Here is a 12,971-nt window from a genome sequence, read left to right as displayed (position 1 = left end):
GCGAAACCAAGAAATTAATAAAACGAGGCAAGAAAAATCTTGAAGAATATATAGCGGAAACGAGTAAATCTAATCCTAAAGATTTTTTTAGCTATGTAAATAATAAAAAGTCCCTCACTTGTGGTATCTGACCGCTTGCTAATGATAATGGTAACCACACGAACGATGAAAATGAAATGGCTACAATCCTAAATAACTTTTTCGCATCCGTATTTACCGACGAAGATTGTTTATCACCTCAACCGCCGGAGGTTAGAAGGACCGAAAAGATGTTAAGTGGCGTGCTCATCGTAGAAAGTGACATTTTACGCACAATTGAAAAGATTAAAGTAAGCAAAGCTCCTGGTCCAGACAAAATTACCCCTAGGGTCTTAAATAAAATCAAACATCAAATTTGTAAACCACTCACCATCATATTCAATAAATCTTTAACAGCTGGAAAAGTTCCGTCGGATTGGAAACTAGCAAATGTCACACCAATTTTCAAAAAGGGGGACAAGTCTCATCCAGGAAACTTTCGACCAATTAGCCTGACATCTATTGTTTGTATGTTAATGGAGACTATCATTCGCGACAATATGGTGAAATTCTTCGAAGAAAATAATATAATAAAAAATTCACAACATGGCTTCCGTAGTAAACGTTCGTGATTAACAAACTTACTTGATTTTATTCATTATTTTTTAGGTGTTCGATGAAAGCAGATCAGTTGATATCATATATCTGGATTTTCAAAAGGCATTTGATAAGGTCCCCCACCAACGATTGCTCAGCAAACTATTGGCGCACGGTATCTCGGGTAACATTCACAATTGGCTTGTGGACTGGCTCTCTGAGCGGAAACAGAGAGTAGTTCTAAACGGTGTTACATCTAACTGGCTCGATGTCAGAAGCGGCGTACCTCAAGGATCAGTGCTTGGCCCCATGCTCTTCTTGATTTATGTTAATGATATCGATAATGGGCTCACTTGCAAAGTATCAAAATTTGCTGATGACACAAAAATTGCTAGTAAAGTAACTGCGACACTCGACGAAGAAGCTTTACAATCAGATCTAGATCGACTTGCACGTTGGGCCAGTCAATGGCAAATGAAATTTAACGTTGACAAATGTAAAGTGTTGCACATCGGAAAAAAATAACAATCGCCTTCGGTACGTAATGAATGGCCAACAACTTTCTGCAGTAAGTAAAGAAAAGGATCTTGGAATCACTATATCAAGCGATTTAAAGCCCGGTCAGCATTGTTCAGAGGTAGTTAAAACTGCAACCAAATTGGTTGGCCTCATCGGACGAGTCTTTAATAATAAATCAGAAAAAAGTAATATTAAAACTGTATAATTCGTTGGTTCGACCCCATCTAGAGTACTGTGTACAATTTTGGTCTACCTATTACAGAAAAGACATAAAAAAGTTGGAACGGGTTCAACGAAGAGTAACAAAGATGATTCCTAGGATGAGAAATTTATCATATGAACAAAAGCTTAAGGAAGTAGATTTATTCAGCCTATCAAAACGAAGAATGCGAGGCAATCTAATAGAAGTGTTTAAAATGTTTAAAGGATTCAGTGATATTAATGCGGAAGATTACTTCACAATTGATCGATCAAATAGAACAAGAAGAAATCACAATTTGAAGATAAGTGGTAAAAGATTCTCGTCGCACGAAGCTAAACACTTCTTCTTCAATCGAGTCGTTAATGTTTGGAACTCTCTACCCTGTGATGTCGTTGATAGTACAACAGTTACGGCCTTCAAGAATAGATTAGACAAGTATTTTGAATCCAACCAGCATCTAAAATATTACTCATTGTCGTAATAACGTTAAGTTCTTTCGGATACTGTTGTCCTTGTCCGCTTGTATCGCCCTGTTAGTGGTTGCAGTAATGGTAGTTCTTTCCTCTTTCCTACATAATTTCCATGCAGTTTTTCCATGCTGCATGTTTTTTTTTCCTTTCCTGCCAGCTTTGGCTGGAGGGAGGGGGGGGTGGGGAGGAGCCTTCGCCTTTGCTGTCCTTCATCTTCCACCTTTGATTAGATAGTTAGTGTAGCTTGTCACAAACAGCCTCGAAAGGACCAGCAGGTCTGCTGTTGTTTGTTCTTCCTTTGTGTTTCTTTGTGTTCCCGGCCCGATCCGGTATGGTCACAGCCCGTTAACGTGCTGGTGTAGTGTGACCTTGAGGAGAGAAAGAGGGGGACAAGAAGAGAGAGAAGGTCAACAGGAAGGATTTATGATATTGAAAAGGAAAGGGAAAAAAAAGTGGTAAAGGTGAAGAAATAAGAGTGGAGAGAGAGAGAGAGAGAGAGAGAGAGAGAGAGAGAGAGAGAGAGAGAGAGAGAGAGAGAGAGAGAGAGAGAGAGAGAGAGAGAGAGAGAGAGAGTGGGAAGGATTCGGAATAGTATATGAGACAGAGAGGGAGAGGAGAGAAGGCTGGGAAGGAGGAATAGGAGGGAGGAGAGAAAATGAAGCGAGTCTCAGGGGAATGAAAGTCGAATCCTCATCACACGAGCAATTACAAAACCAATCTCCCCTTCCCCCCTCCTCCCCCTCATTCATTCATTTCCTTCCTTCCATCTTTCCGTATTGCTTTATACGTCATTCCCTTCATTCCCTTCTTTCCTTCTTCCCTTTTTTCCTTTCTTTTTTCTCTCCTCCCTTCATTCATTCATGCATTCATTCATTCATTCCCTTCTTTCTTACCCCCATTTTCAAATCCTATTTTTTTTCACTTCATTCTTTCATTCAGTCGCTTCCGTTCTTCCTTTCTTGTTTTTCTTTTTTCTCACAAAATGACTCCTATTGTTTTTTTCCTGACAATTAGTTTTATTTTGAGTCAGTTTGAGAAAGTGTCGAAGTTCTCTTTTTTCCTCTTTTCTTGGTGTCTTTTTATGGTCTCTTGGTGTTGACTGTTTTTGTCACACAGGGGGGAGAGCGAGAGAGAGAGAGAGAGAGAGAGAGAGAGAGAGAGAGAGAGAGAGAGAGAGAGAGAGAGAGAGAGAGAGAGAGAGAGAGAGAGAGAGAGAGAGAGAGAGAGAGAGAGAGAGAGAGAGAGAGAGAGAGAGAGAGAGAGAGAGAGAGAGAGAGAGAGAGAGAGAGAGAGAGGAGAGGAGAGAGGTAACACTTTAAATTGGTATCATTGATTTAGATATAAAATAAAATCAATTAAAACACGGGAAATTGTATACTTTTACATTTTCCTTCCTTTTCTTTTTCTCATCATTACATTCTGTCACTTCCGTCCCTTCCTCCCTCTTCCCCTTCTCTTCTCCCTTCCTATCCATGAGTTATTTCATCTTCCCTTCTCCCATTGCCTATCACATCCCCTCTTTCATTCTTCTTCCTTTATTGTCTGTTTTCTCTTATTTCTCCTCTTTACTTCACATCCTTTCTCTTTAACCATTTATCATTTTATCATTTTTTTACTCTCATACTGTCTTCTCTTCTTGTTGTCTTCTTTGCACATCCTTCTCCATTAACTTTCCATCCTGATCCTTCACCTTCCCTTCCCCCTCCTCCTATTCCCTCACTTCCTGTCCGTCCTGTCCTCATTCCTCCCTTCGTCCTGCTCCATGTTTTCCCGCCTCCCTCTTCCATTCCCTTCACATCCACCGCGCCCTTCTTCTCCTTCCACCGTATTCCATCATCCTTTCTCTCTCTCTAATCTCTCTCTCTCATTATTTTCTCTCTCTCTCTCTCTCTCTCTCTCTCTCTCTCTCTCTCTCTCTCTCTCTCTCTCTCTCTCTCTCTCTCTCTCTCTCTCTCTCTCTCTCTCTCTCTCTCTCTCTCTCTCTCTCTCTCTCTCTCTCTCTCTCTCTCTCTCTCTCTCTCTCTCTCTCTCTCTCTCCTTCAACTTAATATCAACTAGAGTAGAAATGCAACGTTTTGGAGCCTTCTGATTAATGTAAAATCACTTAGGTTTAAGGACAGACCACCTAGTCTTGACCATGGGGTCTGTGTGGTCTGATTTTCTATGTAAATATATCTATGTAAATTTATCTCTCTCTCTCTCCTCCCCCCCCCCCTCCTTCCCTTTATTCTTACTCCCCTTTAATTTTTCCCTTCATGAATAAGTCCAATATCCACATTATCAGTGGTGGTGGCGATGATGGTGGTGGTGGTGTAAAATGTATGCAGTATATAATTAAGAGAATTGTTGAAAGTCTAACCATTAATCTCTCTCTTCCAATAGCAACATTCCTTTTGCGATCCCTTACCTCCTCCTCCTCCTCCTCCTCCTCCTCCTCCTCCTCCTCCTCCTCTTCCTCCTCCTCCTCTTCCTCCTCCTCCTCTTCCTCCTCCTCCTCCTCCTCCTCCTCCTCACAACAGCAGAAGATGTATTTGCCTTCGGGAGTTGCCTGTTTGGCGGTGCTTGTGGTGATAATGATGGTGGTGGTGATGGTGGTGGTTTTGGTGATCCCTTGAGGTGTCTGTGTGTCTGTGTGATTATTATTATTATTACTATTATTATTATTATTATTGTTATTATCACTATCATCATCATTCTATACAAATCCAGGTGCATCATCCTCCGCTCACACCTGTCTCATTACGTTTCGCTTCTCACCTTCTTCACCTCCGCATCATCATCATCATCGTCGTCGCTTTCCTTGACTTAGTTGTATTTGTCTTCCTCTCCGCGGCCCGGCGAGTCCTGTTTGTGCTCGCTTTTATTCTGTTTTCTCTGCTTTCTCTTCTTCGTTTTTATATTGTCTGGTTAGACGTTATTTAAGGTTGGCGAAAAGTTCACCTCGGGTTTGTGTGTGTGTGTGTGTGTGTGTGTGTGTGTGTGTGTGTGTGTGTGTGTGTGCGCGCGCGCTTGGGCGTTTTGTTGGCTGGTCTTTCCCCACAAAATTATTACGTCAATAATTCTCCAAAGCCATTGTGAAGTTAAGGTAGGGAGAGAGGGAAGGGAAGGTGGAATTAAGGAAGGACGAGAGGAAGGAAGGAAAGGAGGAAGGAAGGAAGGGTATGAGAGGTATGAGATGAGAGCCAAGGTTATCCTCATATTAGGGAAGAAGAGGAGGAGGAGGAGGAGGAGGAGGAGGAGGAGGAGGAGGAGGAGGAGGAGGAGGAAAGAGTGAACTAGACGATAGCGGAGTAAAATACTCGTAAAGGAGGTAATAAAAATAAAAATAAAAGGAAAACATTTGGAATCGGTGGTAGGAAGAGAGAGAGAGAGAGAGAGAGAGAGAGAGAGAGAGAGAGAGAGAGAGAGAGAGAGAGAGAGAGAGAGAGAGAGAGAGAGAGAGAGAGAGAGAGAGAGAGAGAGAGAGAGAGAGTATCCATATATATTCTTGGCAGTCAACTGTAAAATCCTTCCTTCCAATCGTCATTATCCTCGAGAGTACATAAAAGCCAGGCCGCTGTTCTTTTCCTCCACAAATTATATTGCAGTGTGGGCCGGGGCCTAAAGGCTGGCCGGGAGTGTGGGGGGCAGGGAAGGCTGAGCGGCTGGTGGGGTTTGTAATGCTAATTGTTGATGTGCAAGGCAAACTGTATAGATAATTTGAAGTATATGTGAAAAGTGATCAGTATAAGGAGTACGTGAGTATATTGCGAGGATGGCTGAACGGCTAACAGGGTTTTTAATGTTTGGTTTATATGGAAGGTAAACTGTATAGATGATTTGAAGTATATGTGAAAAGTGATCAGTATAAGGAGTGAGTATATTGCGAGGATGGCTGAACGGCTAACAGGGTTTTTAATGTTTGGTTTATATGGAAGGTAAACTGTATAGATGATTTGAAGTATATGTGAAAAGTGATCAGTATAAGGAGTAAGTGAGTATATTGGGAGGATGGCTGGACGGGTAATAGGGTTTTTAATGTTTGGTTTATATGGAAGGCAAACTGTATAGATCATTTGAGGTATTCCTATGTGCGAAAATGAGGAGGAAGGTTGTACGGCTAACGGGATTTATAATGTTCAGTGATGTAATGGAAGGCTAGGAGTATAGATGATGTGAAGCTTATGCGAAAAGTCAGGCTGAAAAGAATATAAGGAGTTAAAAGTATAAGAGTGTTAACATTGTTTATCGAAACTTAAATTTAACTAGTAATGGGGTTTGATATTCAGTGATTTCCTGTAAAACAAACAAAAGTTATGGTGTGAAGTATATGTGTAAGTGAACTATATAAGAGTTGTATTAGCGGAGAAGTGTGGAAGTTATGTACCGTGATTTATGTTGAACTGAGAATGGTGTTTAATGTTCAGTACTTCAATAGAAGACAAACTGTATAGATGATCTGAAGCATAAGTGAAAAGTAAACAGACTAAAGAGTTGTATCTCCTGAAGATTGTCAAGTACCGTTTATTGAGATTAACGCAAAATAGAAAAATTAAAGTGCATGCACAAAGTGTATTATTTAAAAGGTTGTGTCCCTGAATGACGAAAAAACAAACAGAGGAAAAGCTTGAAGCATATCCGCTGCACGAGGTAAAAAAAGGGAAAGGAAAAAACTACTTTAGAATCCTCGATAAAAAAATGATAAACAGAATATGCTGATGAGCGGAAACTCTCGTGAAAACAGGCGACGAACAGGACAGACACAGAGACAAATGTGAGGAAGAGAGAGAGAGAGAGAGAGAGATGAAAATAAATATCATAATAAAATTAGATAAAGAGATGTAAGAGACTAGGAAAGTTTAGAGAAATGGAGAAAAGGAGAGGTTGTTAGGAACAGGAGGAGGAGGAGGAGGTGGAGAGGAAGGAGGTAAACAGCGTGCATTTGTTTGTATGTTTGTCTTCGTTTTCGGAGGTTTCCACTCTATTGTTTACGACACACACACACACACACACACACACACACACACACACACACACACACACATGAGGGCCGCCATTCAATATTATATATAATATTGGTTCATAATGCAAAATATATGGATTAATATGAAGCTAATTTGACGGCTGTTTTAATTCTGAACCACGATACTGGCCGATGGGAATGACTCACTGTGATGGTTATAATGAAGAGGATGATGAAGGTGGGAATAATGATGGTGGTGATAATGGCAGTGTTAGTACTGGTGCCCGTGATGATGCTTGTAATAATATTAGTGGTAGTGGTTGTAGTGATGATAATAAAACTGATGATGATGATGATGATGGTATTTCTAATCTCCAAGTCTGTTCACGAGAGATATAACACCTTTTTTCTCTGTTCATTTACCTTCATCCTCTTCCCTTCTTCCTTTACCCCTGTCCCTCCTTCCTCCTCTTACCTTCGCTGCCTTACCTCCTCCTCCTCCTCCTCCTCCTCCTCCTCCTCCTCCTCCTCCTACAATCACACTAATAACATACAGCACCCACAGCTTCGTCGTGTGTGTGTGTGTGTGTGTGTGTGTGTGTGTGTGTGTGTGTGTGTGTCCTGTAAGCATAAGACGTGACCTGGGAGAACTTAAAGTAAAGAAATGTAAAAGAGAGAGAGAGAGAGAGAGAGAGAGAGAGAGAGAGAGAGAGAGAGAGAGAGAGAGAGAGAGAGAGAGAACGAAAGCTGGAGAGAGGGAAACGAGAATGGAGAGATTGAGGGAAGGAGGGGAAAGTAGGAGAGATGGAGGTAAGGAAGAAAAGAGTGAAAGCAGAGAGGGAGGGAAGGATATGGAAGGGGAAAAAAACGAGAAAGAGAAGGATAGGGAAGGGGGAAAGAGACGAGGAGGGAAGAATATGGAGGAGATAAAGTGAGATGTTTAAAAAAAAAACGAATATTCTCACCTATACCTTTTTGTTTTCATTACTCTCCATGTTGCCGCCCGAAGGCTGACATAGGTTATTAGTGCGCTTAGGCTGATTATGACAGATTATATGATGTGTAATGTGGTACATACATTCATAGAAAGGGCGATGTAGAGGGAGGATAGGGAGGATTGTAGGATTGAAGATGGGGACCAATGCAAAGCAGTGGTGTGAGATGGTACAGTGAGGCCAGATGGCCGCACCAAGATGTCAACACAGCGGAAAGGGGAGATAGAGACTGCTGACGCGGGGGTTCCGCGGGGCAAAGTTCCTCCCTCTGGCTGGGTTGGTTGACTTGAGGAGCAGAGAGGAGGGCTTGCAGCGGAGAGGAGAAGAGCTATTTCCTCGCAGGGACAGTGTGGTTAAGGGTCACACAACAAATAACCCATACGTGATTAATAGACCCCGACACGTGAGTTATAATTGTGTCTTTCTGAATGATATCTCTTGCCATTGCCATATTCTGATGTGCGGGTTAAATGATGATTTAATTGTTCAACAGGGCCTTATTGCTCTTTGATATAATGTAGTGACTCAACAATGGTTTATTGCTCTTTGATGTAAAACGTAGTGACTTTCGTATTCCTGATTCTGTGATTCTGATGGTGTGTTCGTGCTAACAGGTTTTGACCGAAAATATATTAATCGAGCTAACGTGAAAGGTCTCCTTATTTACCACCTTACCGCCCCCACTGGCTCGCGGGGCAGATGGCGGCAATACTCCAAGTGTTCTGAATATGCGCGCAATACCTTAGGTTCACGGAGAATTAAAAGTTGCTGCTGTTGTTAAAGTAATGAATAAGTCTCGGCGCGTGGAGCGAGGAAGAATAAAAAAAAATATGTATGTATGTTTATGCCTATGTATATGTATGTGTGCGTACTCATGTACGTATGTATGTAAAGAAGCCTTCGTTATACGGTCACGTTCAGAGTGTGTACGTGGAATGAATAAACGTTGGAAAAAAAAAGGAAAATGTACAGTAAGCATTGAGATATTTTATTTTTATTTTTTAACTATCAGGCGAAAGCTTTTGGTGTGTACCATGTTATTTGGGATAAGAGAATTATTAGTATATAACGTGATCTGAATACGTAAAAAAATATAGAAGCATGCAATTAAACACACATCAATGTGAACTAATAAACTTTCCAGCTTCTAAATGAATATGTGAATAAAGAAAGACAGAAAACTGAAATAAAGACTGAATGAAGTATGTAAAGAAGAATGAAGAAAAATAATGAAATGAGTTGTTAAAGATGGATAGATAAAGAATTGATAAAATTGCTCGTCACACTCGCCCTTCATTACCACTCATCACCACCTCCTGTATCGGCACCATTACCTCATCACCACATCAAAACCACCACCACCACCAACAGTCACCTCCGTTCTTATTGTCCCCCTGCGTAAGCCTTCACATAACAATTGCCATCCCTCCATCGTCACCCTCATAACCTCATCACCACGTCATCTCCATCTTCATCACCACATGTTACCCCCTTTCTCATTCCCTCCTTATCCTTCCAGTAAGATCATCATCAGAACCATCACCCTCATTATTAACATCACCAGAACCTCATCATCACCACCCACCAGTCAAGTCACCTCCATTTTCATAACTCACTCATCACCACTCCCATCACATCATTATCTACTCACCACCTTTTCATTCTCATTAGCACTCATTAGCCTCGGCGTTCTCGTTCTCATTATCATTTCACATTTAACATAATTACCCCCTTCACCCTCATTCACCCTTCAAGCCCCTTCACCCTTTTCTATCCCTCTTCACGTTGCCCATCTCCTGCCTCTCCCCTCCATCTTCTCCCTATCTTCTTTCTTCATATATCGTCCCCCCTATTCCAACCACTCGCCTTCCCTTTCTCCCTCCCACTCTTTCTCTTCTTTCCTACGCTTCCCTTTCCTCCCTGACCCATCATCCCTTCATTCTTTCCCCTGTTTTCACCCTTCTTCCTCTTTCTCACTTTTCCCTTCTTCCCTCTAACACCCAATCTGTCAGCGTGGATCAAAGACTGGCTCACTGCAAGAAAACAACGAGTTGTACTCAACGGACAGGCCTCCGAGTGGCTCCCGGTCACAATTGGAGTGCCACAGGGGTCAGTGCTGGGACCCATACTCTTCATCATATATATCAACGACCTAGAACTTGGATTAAAATCCAATCTTTCAAAATTTGCCGACGACACAAAGGTGGGTGGGAAGGGCCTCACGACGGCAGACTGCGAAATTATCCAGAGAGGCCTGGACCTGATCACTCGGTGCTCAGAAAAATGGCAGATGTCCTTCAACACTACCAAATGTAAAGTAATGCATATCGGATCGAGAAACAGCAACCACACATACCACATTGGTGGCGAACCACTACATGTAGTGCAAGAGGAAAGAGACCTAGGGGTCACCATCAGCAGTGACTTGAAACAAACAAAACACTGCAAGTCCGCCTGTAAGAAAGCCAATACAATGCTTGGGTTCAATTATCCTTGTATAATTCGCTGGTAAGGCCCCACCTGGAATACACCGTGCAAATCTGGTCTCCAAATTACAGGAAAGACATTGAATTACTTGAGAGAGTACAGCGCCGCGCCATGAAGATGATACCATCACTGAGGACGAAGCCCTATGAAGAGCCACTCGAGCGACTCAACCTCTTCACACGTTGGAAAAGAGACGACTGCGGGGAGACATGATACAAGTCTTTAAGTACCTGAACAAGCTCAGCAACGTTGATCACTCCAAACTCTTCACGCTACAAACTAACCTGAGAACAAGAAACAACGGAAAAACAATTCAAGCAAAGCGATGCAGTACCGACATCGGCAGGAGTTATTTCTCGAATAGAGTTGTTCGCCACTGGAACAGCCTTCCTGCAGAAGTGGTTAGCGCAGAGGCCATCAACTCCTTCAAGAAACGCATTGATCGCCACTTTGCTGCATCGGGAGTGAACTGAACGTATCCAAGAGTAGGTGCACATTGCACAAGTGCTTTAATCCTTCCCTGCATTCCACTCCTATGGCAAACTGATTGATTAAATCACTGAAAGCAGACAGCCTAGTAATGAGCCAACAGGCTTTCTGCTGCCTGCTAGTCCATGTTTCCATGTTTCCTCACCTCTCATCCCTCCCACATCTATCCCTCTTCCCCTACCTCTACTCCCTCCCTCCTCCTCTACCTCCTCCCTTACCTCTCCCCTTCTCCTTCCTCACTCCCTGCACACTTCATAAGAAGAAGAAGAACATAAGAACGCAGGAGTCTGCAAGAGGCCGGTAGGCCTGTACGAGGCAGCTCCTTTGACCCTAAGCTCCCGTGTATCTAACCCCACCTAATATCGCTGTCCATGAATTTATCTAGTCTATTTTTGAATGTGACAATTGTATTGGCACTCACCACATGACTGCTAAGCCTATTCCACTCATCCACCACCCTATTAGTAAACCAATTTTTGCCTATGTCCCTGTTGAATCTGAATTTATCCAGTTTAAACCCGTTACTTCGTGTCCTACCCGGTTCTCTTACCAACAAAACCTTATGAATGTCTCCCTTATTAAAGCCCTTCATCCATTTATAAACCTCGATCATGTCTCCACGCACCCTTCGCCTTTCTAGAGAATGCAAGTTTAACTGTTTGATTCTTTCCTCGTATGGCAAGTTTCTCAACCCCTGAATCATCTTAGTCATCCTCCTCTGCACCGATTCTAACATTTTGATATCCATTCTATAGTAGGGTGACCAGAACTGAACCGCATAGTCAAGATGAGGTCTAACTAATGCTAAATATAGTTTGAGGAAGACTTCGGGGCGTCTGTTGCTTACGCTCCTTGAAATAAATCCCAGTACCCTATTAGCTCGATTTCTAGCTTGAATGCATTGTGCCCTTGACGGAGATCAGAGCTCACTAAGACCCCTAAATCCCTCTCGCACCCAGACCTACTTATGAGAGTGTCATTTAAGCAATAGTTATGTGAGGTGTTGTTCCTACCTACACTCAGAATACTGCACTTCCCTACATTGAACTCCATCTGCCATTTATCCGCCCAGTCATATAATCTGTTGAGTTCACCTTGGAGAATACTAGCGTCCTGATCCGACTCAATTACTCTACCGATCTTGGTATCATCTGCAAATTTACTAACATCACTACTAATTCCTGTGTCTAAGTCATTGATATAAATAATAAACAAAAGTGGACCTAATACTGAACCTTGTGGGACCCCACTCGTAACACATCCCCAGTCAGATCTTTTACCATTGATTTGCACTCTTTGCTTCCTATTGCTAAGCCACGCCTTGACCCAGTTCAAAACTTTACCCTCTACTCCGTGAGCCTGTAATTTAAGCAACAGTCGTTGGTGAGGAACTTTGTCAAACGCTTTACTAAAATCAAGATAGATTACATCATAATTTTCATCTCTGTCAACCGCCTCAAATACTTTATTGTAGAAGGACAAGAGATTGGTGAGGCATGACCTACCTTTTGTGAACCCATGCTGCGAGTCGTGAATTAAGCTATGTTTCTCTAAATGCTCCCGAATGTTCCTGGCTATTATGGACTCCAGCATCTTCCCTATAACCGATGTTAAGCTTAATTGGGCGATAGTTTGAAGCAACTGACCTGTCCCCTTTTAAAAAATCGGCGTCACATTAGCTACTTTCCATAGGCTCGGCACATAGCCAGTATTTACCGACATCTTAAAGATGTCGGTTAGTGGGTCACTGATTATATCACCTAGCTCCTTTAATACCCTCGGAAATATCCCGTCAGGACCTGGCGACTTGTTCTTCTTAAGCTTATCTATCTCATGCTGAACTACTTGCCTGGTAATGATTATATCCCTCAATTTATCGCCATCCCCGCCCTCGTACACCTGAACTCTTTCCGGTATAGTCGTTCGATCCTCCTGTGTGAATACTGAAAGGAAGTAGTCGTTCAACAATGTGCTCATATTTTCGTAATTTTCTACTAGCTCCCCTGTGTTTGATTTCAGCGGTCCAATTTTCTCCCGTGTTTTTGTTCTATACATCTGAAAGAAGCCCTTAGGATTACTTTTCGCCTCATTTGCTACTTTGATCTCATAGTTCTTTTTTGCTATCCTGGTGTTTTTCTTAACTAATCTAGATAGTTCGACGTACCGGCCCCTGAGATGTGTTTCCCCATTCATCCTGCCTCATATCCCCTCATCCCCTCACCTCTCGTTCATCGCTCCTTTTCTCTCCCCTC

This window comes from Eriocheir sinensis, chromosome 1 (assembly GCF_024679095.1).
Source record: "Eriocheir sinensis breed Jianghai 21 chromosome 1, ASM2467909v1, whole genome shotgun sequence".
Lineage (NCBI taxonomy): Eukaryota > Metazoa > Arthropoda > Malacostraca > Decapoda > Varunidae > Eriocheir > Eriocheir sinensis.
This window is presented reverse-complemented; position numbering follows the sequence as displayed.